General features: G+C 40.4%; 1 long non-coding RNA gene across 4 annotated transcripts in view; it reads right to left on the minus strand.

Annotated features, from left to right (window-relative positions):
• Positions 1-8,033, minus strand: part of LOC309353409 — an 81,298-nt gene that overhangs the window by 43,826 nt on the left and 29,439 nt on the right. The window lies entirely within an intron of this gene.

The following is an 8,033-nucleotide window of genomic DNA, read 5'->3' on the forward strand; positions in this document are numbered from 1 at the left end:
CTGCATTGGCAAACTTGCCACATGTACTCCACCACCACTTCATTTTGTGCAGAGAGTAAGATTCTTTCATAAAAAATGCACCCCATGGATCTAATTACAGAATATATGCACACAGCACACTGATAGCATAGGGGAAATCTGAAGTGTGCAGGTTTCATCCTTTATTCCTCACAATTGCTGTGCAATTGTAAGGCAGCTCAAAGCTCATTTACCAAGTTTGTCAGTAAATTGTGGTCCTCTATAAGAAAGCTGCACATTACCAAGGGGGCATCATTAAAATATAATATTCCACACTGCTGTGTAAATAAAACTAAACTCTTATGCTGAACTGCTGGCACATATAGAGTTGTTTCTGCTATTAGCCAAGAAGTGAGTATGATAAAGCTTATTAACATCCCCATGTTGTTCAGCTGCTGACAGTGATGGAAATAACTGTGCAATACAGAAATCTGGGGCCCTTGTTCATAACAATGTTCTGCCAACAGTGTGTTGAATGGTGGAAGAAGCAACATTGTTTATGCTTCCACTTAGACTTCAGACTTCACCTGAGTTCCCCCAATTCCTGTTTTCCCACGTAGAGCTAAGGAAGTATTTGTGAAGATCACCTTCACTCTTGCTCCAGTGAGAGCATCAACTGAATCACAGCAAAACTAAATCTAACTCATGGTGTTTACTGTATTAGCCCAAATATAAGCGTACCTGCAAATAAGCCACACCTTTAAAATTCGGGGGGGGGGAGGGAGTCAAAATATGATGTGTGGAATTACGTTTCAGGTCGTTTACCCAGTACAGCCTCCAGACATCAATTCAGAAGTTCAGCAGCCTCTCTGGGACCAGCAGACATAGACAGAGGTCATCTTCACACTGCTGATACTTCAGATCTCCAGAAGAATAGGAGGCAGAATACGGTAGAACCCTGAGGCAGTCCATAGACATGGAACAGAAATCCGCCAACGGCACCTTCTGAAAATGATTCTCCAGGAAGGACTAGAGCCACCATAACACTGTGCTCCCCTGCCTCAGTCCCAATTGAGACAGCTGATCCAGAAGAACTTGACAGTTGGTATTAAAAACTGCTGAAATGTCCAGGAAAATCAATAGGGTTGCACTCCCACCATCCATTCCCTGGCAAAGGTAATCCTTGTCATGAGCTAATGAGAGATAGATGCCCTTATCTGTGGATTCAGCGATCCAAATGCTGGCTAACAGTCGTATGCATGACTTTAATGGAGTGCATCCCTCTGATTATATTTGCATTTAGGGAATTATTATGCATTACATAGCACTGGCTGTCTTAACTAAACCATGCATTCATGCTTAGAAAAAATTCAGGCAACCATGTGATTGGTCCAATGGGGGGGAGGGAATCCAGCAGCCTTTATTAGGGCTGACTAATATATCACAAAGTCATGTTACATGTAAAGCAAAACCATAACATTAATGGAGGGGAGAATGGAAATGCCTGGAATTCCACATAATCTAACTTGAGGTGGAACATGGGAAGTTTTATGTAGACTGAATTAAATTACAGTATATTGTGGTAGGGTGCAAAATATATTTCAGACTGCATCAAGGGCTACTGGGACATAGAAACATGAATGGTTGTTACCCCCTTTTTAAAAAAAATATACAAGTTAGCCATTATTTGGCTCTATCTCCAGCAGTGAGCAGAGAATAAGAATCCAAGTGGGCCACAGAGCATGCCCTTGTCTGCAATGCCCCCCTGTCTCCATGCTTAAATACAGCAGCTCCAGAACGTGGGCAGAAGGGAGCAGAGTAGCAGATGTATCGGATTCAACTCCCGTGCAAAGCTCAAAATAAAATATATACACTCAGGCAGTAGAATTCTTCAGTAATAGTTTACTGAGGTTCAAAAGCGCACAGGATCTTTCTGGATCCCCAGTAAGGTTCAAACTTCAGCTCATAAGACTGTATCCAATTACAGAAGCAAAACACACAGGATAACAGAAAGTAGAACCACTCAGGCAGGAGATATTGATTTGAACGTATTGCAGAACAACCCACTTCCCCAAAAAGATGGGAGACTTTTTGCAAGAAGGACTTTTGGGGGGGGATGTACTGGGAAGAGTGGGATAACATTGGCATTGACCCAACATCATCTAACCTCCCTGCAAGCAAATCAGAACGAATGTTTGATAAATAGCCAATGTCATCTACTCTCCCTGCAACAAATCAGGATGAATGTTTGCTACCAGTAAATGGGTTGCCTGGAAGGAGCCCAAATAATAAAAATGGATATAGAGGTTTCTTTCTTAAGTTATTCATACTTTAAGGAGTGGAGGAGGGCCTGGAATCTAGACATTCTGTGAATGAAATAGAAAGCATTTACATTTTCAATACTTTTTTTTTCTTTTGCAGGAAAATATCATTTAAAAGATAGAAGTGCTTCTTGATTACTTTATAATTTTTAATGAATAAATTGTTCTGCAGATATGTATCTAACTAGGATATAGTTACATAAGATATACACTTAAAATAGTTAGCTATATTTTACAATGTACTTTCTGAAACCTGCCAGGAAGAACTTGTACAAAATGTCTATCCACCTCCCTTGTTACCTTAAGTACAACTCTCTCCATAGCAACCAGAAACTTTTCAAAGCAGGAATAAACTAATCCTCTCTGGCTTGCAGAGCAGAGCCAAGGAATTTAAAAAACACTGGGCTTCCCAGCAGCTTAATACTTTGAGGGATTCAAAAGGCCACAAAGCTAAAGATACACAGTCCTCCCTTTTATCCCCCAGAGCAAAGGTAAGAGGAGAGAATTCAAGATGGGGGTTTCCTTCTAACATTTTTTCAGTTTTAAATCCTTTCCTGGTGCCACCCTAAAACTAAAACTATTTTTAATCATCAAAGGCCCTTCTTCAACATCCACACAGTTGTTAATTTCCCATCTGACTGTACGCCAGGCACTGTTTTGGCAGGCATTATTAGCTGCTTCTACTTTTATAGCTTCTTAGCACTGCTTTATTTCGTAATGAAACCTACATTCTTTTACAGTAAATCAGGTCTGATGTTGTGTATAACAGGCATGAATGCTGTGTGGAGGATGCTTCCAGTAAAGGGATGCATGCATACATTGATGTGCTTGTTTAGGGAAGCTTTTAATGTTTAACAGACCACTGTATTTTAATTTTTTGCTGGAAGCCACCTAGAGTGGCTGGGGAAACCCAGCCAGATGGGCAGGGTATAAATAATAAATTGTTATTATTATTATTATTGGCTACAGTAGGCCAAACTTCCTATTTCAAAGCAAAAGTTTGTCTTTTGATACAGAAGGTATATTGTATTGGGATGAAGGACATTTTATGAGTGATGTCCTTTGCCAGTGCTTTTTTTTCTAAAAAAATGTTTAGGGGTACTGTCATTTTCCTACTCATATTTAAATACTGCCCCCCAATGAGGCCAAACCTTAGATTCACAAAATGTTGAGGGGTATGCTTCCCCCTGCGTCCTCCCAGAAAAAAGCGATGTCCTTTGTGGTATCTGGAATTAGATATAGAATATATTGTATGTCTATAGGAGTTTCCTGGCATGAGCACAAGCGAATCTTCATACATTTCTAATCATGTTTTGATAAAATTACATATTTGCACGGTTCTTTTCAGCATGATGAGAACTTTAAGCAAAATGTGATGTTAGTCTGCTTTTCTTTTTCTTTTCTACATTTCATTTCCCTTTAATCTCACTGTTTTACACTGTTTTCTTCACTACCACCACCATGTGTATGCAAGCTTCCTAATTCAGGATTACACTTCAGGCATCTGATGAAATGGATTGTGGCCCCTAAAAGGTTACGTCTTAATAAATTTGTTAGTCTGTTTGGTGCCACAGAATTCTTTGTTCTTTAAGAAGTGTGGAGTCAATCTCGTCTGAAAATCATACTTGTTGGTCCTCTTACATGGAAACTCATTTTCTGTCTATAGATGTGTAGAGACTAACTGGTTTTTTAAAAAATGAGGAGACAATGGCATTCTACATACGTGCAATGGCATACTATCTTAAATAAGAGTTGTATAAGTGTTTGTACAGGTTCTATTTTGATGAAAACAACATGACAACTGTCTTCACTTTGTTTTGGGTTCTGAAGCCAATAAAGATAATCTTAAGTCCAATGTGAATCCAGTGTGTGTTGTAGTGGTTAGTGTCAAGGCTTCAGGGAATCCTATCCCTTTTACAGTGAGATGCCAAGAAGTGGAAAAACAAAAGGAGTTTTTACCAGGTAGTTTATTCAATATTCAAAAAGAGAGACTAAGGAATGTGGTCTCTCTTAGTTAATGGCATTGCTCCAAGTAAAGTTCCACCACATCAGTTCCCCCTATTCTATGTCACCCCTGTGCTGATTGACCTGTGCTTTCTGCCTTTCAGTTTTCTGTTCTACCACCCTCAAGGCACACCTTGTTCCGGGAGAGTGGGGGTCAGGAATGCTTTCAAGAGACACTGAGTCTTTTAGCTGTCTCTCCCCTGGTGCTTCTTCTTCCTGCTACTCCCCAATATTTCCCAGTTTCTCCCCTCTGTAGCCTCTGAACCTTCTGCAAACCACTGTTCTAAATCGATACTATCCCCTTCTCGGGAAGGTGCTGGAATAGGGGGGGGCACAGTTCCCACCATTCCACCTCAGTCCAGCCCCTGACAGTGTGTATGACAAGGAGAATCAAATTCAAATCCCCACTCAGTCATGAAGCTCATTGGATGATCTAGGGCATATAACTTTCTCACAGCCTAAGCTAAGGATAGTTGTGAAGATAAACGGGGATGCAATTCCATGTATGCTGCCTTGAGCTCCTTGAAGGAAAGGTGAGACATAAATGTAATACATAAAGAAACTGGATGTTGCAGTATTATGTGTGTGTGTGGGAAGGCAGAGCACTAGAACCGCAGTGACTGAGAAGTTATGATGAGGTGGTGTTCTGGACTGTACCACTCAGTCTATGGGTGGGTGATCACATTTTTAATACAGCCCTATGCCTTTGTGAATAGAAAACCAGCACAACAAAGTGCTGGAATAGTGTTCTTCACCTTTTCTCATTTAGAAACATTCAAATCCAGAATACACACCTACAATTTGAGCTGTGTAGTGCAGAATACCACCTCATTCTCCCATAAATGTAGACCAAAGCAGAGATGCTTCAACACAGGTAAAATAGAACCTGCTGTTTTCTATTAGTTCAGAGGCTCATAGGTTCAAGCTCTTTGTTGTGACTGGAAGTGACTGGAAACTGGTACGTATGTACACTTGCAGAGCTCTTATACTAATATGCAATCTTCGTTGAATTTTCCTAGTCCTCCTGACATTATGCAGTGAAAGGGAAACATAAAACCTTTTTATAAACTTATCACAGAAGCCTAGCATTATCAAATTGGTTAATGAAGAATGGAGCAATTTACTACAAGGATTTTATTATTGTTGTTGGGGATGGGGGAGAGGAATGATCCATTTGAGTCACCCTTTTACTGTGTAATACTACTGAGCCATTCTACCCACAGTCAACTTAGCTTCCTGCTGTTTCCCTGCAGACCCCCACATTATTCAGAAACAGCTTGTCGCTGCAAATCAGCTTAGCCAACCATATAAATCCTTCCAAACATATTGCAGTCACTCTAATTGAGGGTTCCCCCCTTTATTGTATAAATTCTTCAGGTTTCAAGTTTAAAGCTGCCAACTGCAAACCAGAATTCAACACCACCAACACAAACACAGACTATGGGAAGAAATATGTTTCCTGACTCTACCTGTCTCATTCTTTGGATAGCATTTTTGACTTTTATATTTGGACCAAATACTGCAGGAATGCATCCTGATAAAGAAATGAAGGAAGACAAAAGCTCTGCCTCTCGCCATAGGTATCTGAAAGTTGATTTAGGTATCATGTTAGTTAACAACTATAGTGAACACCACCAGAACCAAAGAGGAGATATTATCAAGAAAATACTGGAGAGAACTTTATGTCCACAAAGGATTGGGGGGATGCAAGAGGACTGTAATCTGGTCAGTGAGTCAAGTGATGAATGGAAAATTGTATGGATAACTTAGTAAGCACAGCATTTTCATGTGATTCACTTCTCATCTCAGCAAAGAAGGATTGTGTTGCTATTTATATATTTATTCATTTTATATGTTGTTTTCAACAGATGGGCTATATTCTTCAGGTACATGTGTACATTTATTTGTTACCATTTAGTTTTTTCTGCTTCGACTGTAACACTTACATAGACACTAGAAAGGGATTCACACTAAAATAGTTCTCTGGAACTTCCTAAGCTATTTTATTTTGCAGAGCTAAATATATAACCAAAATTATCTTAGATCCATTTGCCACTTCCTGCAAGCCTCAAGTTCAAAATGTTGGTAATGTGCCAGTGATTCAGATTAACAGTCTTTTAGAATGTCATTCACATAAATGGTATTTGGATGAATAGGATCTCATCTAGTTGGGCCCTTGGAGTATGCTGCCTATTACAAGCATGTCCTTTCTGTCTGTCAGATTTTGGAGGGTATAACACCTTTTAGACTTTTTAAAATCAATGCTTGTTTAGAGCAAGGGGGCATTAAATATGTGGCTGAGAAGGGGCATGATCTAAGGAGAGACCCAAGGGCCAGAGTTCTGAAGGGCTGCATTTGGTCCCCAGAACTAAGGTTCCCCACTGCTGGTCTAGAGCATTTGGACATGGTAAGGGGCGTGGCCATAGAAGCCAACTCCTAGGGGCCAAGGGGTCTTCGCTCCCCCAATAAAATATTTGAGGGGCATGCCCCCCCAAGGTTGATGGGTATTGCCATTCAAATAGTGTGCATGTGCCACATCATGTGATTGATTATGCAGGGTGGGGCTTACCCCTCCTATTTTATTCAAGTTGGCACCACTGGATGTGGCTGAGGAGCAGGTGGGAAACACAGGTTCAAATTCCAACACAGCTATGAAGTTTACCAGATAGCTTTCAGCAAATTTTTCTGCTGCTGCATAAGCTTTAAATATCAACTTCCAAAATGCAACAATAAAGAAAGAACTCATCACACAGTTTTTCTACCTCACTACTGATGCCACGTCCAGAACCTTGCATCATAACCTAATACCATGGCTCCTAAAACAGTAGTAGCCAGGAAGTGGTAGCTGTGGTGAAAAAAGCAGGTACAAGAGTAACTGGGGTGAAGTCTAAGGAGAGGAGAGGGAAGAGGTCAGCACCAATTTTCAGCCCAACAAACAGAGATAAACTTTAAGAGGTGCTTGAACAAATTGCTTCTGTTTACAGAACCTCTCCAAACTGCTAAATGCATTTTGAGTATGGTATATTCTTCATCAGAGGTAATAACCAATTGTTCCCTTCTGGGAAGGGAGAAAATGAAGAAGCGATGAATCATAATTGCATTTGCACATACTTTGCATGTGGTAGGTCCCTGGTTCCAATTTTATGTGTTTGTTTTTCATTTAAAGATCAAGGAGCAGGCGGTGTGAGAAAATGGTGCCTGAGTCCGTGAAGAGCTACTTTCAGCCAGAGTGGGCAATACTGAGTTAGAAGGACTTGATAAAAGGCAACTTCTTTTAAAGAGTTTTTCTTTTTAGGCACAGCAAAGGGTTCTGATGAAGAGCAGTGGAGGCTGCAAATGGATAGGATTGCCATATTTCAAAAAGTAAAAATCAGAACACCTAAAAAGATGTTGACTTGTCTAAGAAATTCCTCCCCAGTATTAATTTCACCTTTGAAATCCCCATAATGTCTAGAAAAATATGGACATATGGCAGCCCTACAACCTGCTCCAGCAACGCAGTTCTGCTCTCAACCAACCTGCCTTCTTATTTATGATTAGTTGCTGCCATCTTCCTCAGCCTCAGCTTTGCCCCTGTAGAACTCAGCAGGGAGCATGATGATGACAAAACTAGAATTAGTCATTGACTTTGGCTCCACCTACTGTTGGTCTCCTTGCCCTCAGCTCTTTTAAGTCCCAATGGACACCAACCACTGATGAAGAGTGTGCTAACAAATTAGAAAACTTGGAGTCTTTCTTTTGGAGTATACC

Source organism: Podarcis melisellensis (assembly GCF_964234715.1).
Source record: "Podarcis melisellensis genome assembly, chromosome: 12".
Classification (NCBI taxonomy): Eukaryota; Metazoa; Chordata; class Lepidosauria; order Squamata; family Lacertidae; genus Podarcis; species Podarcis melisellensis.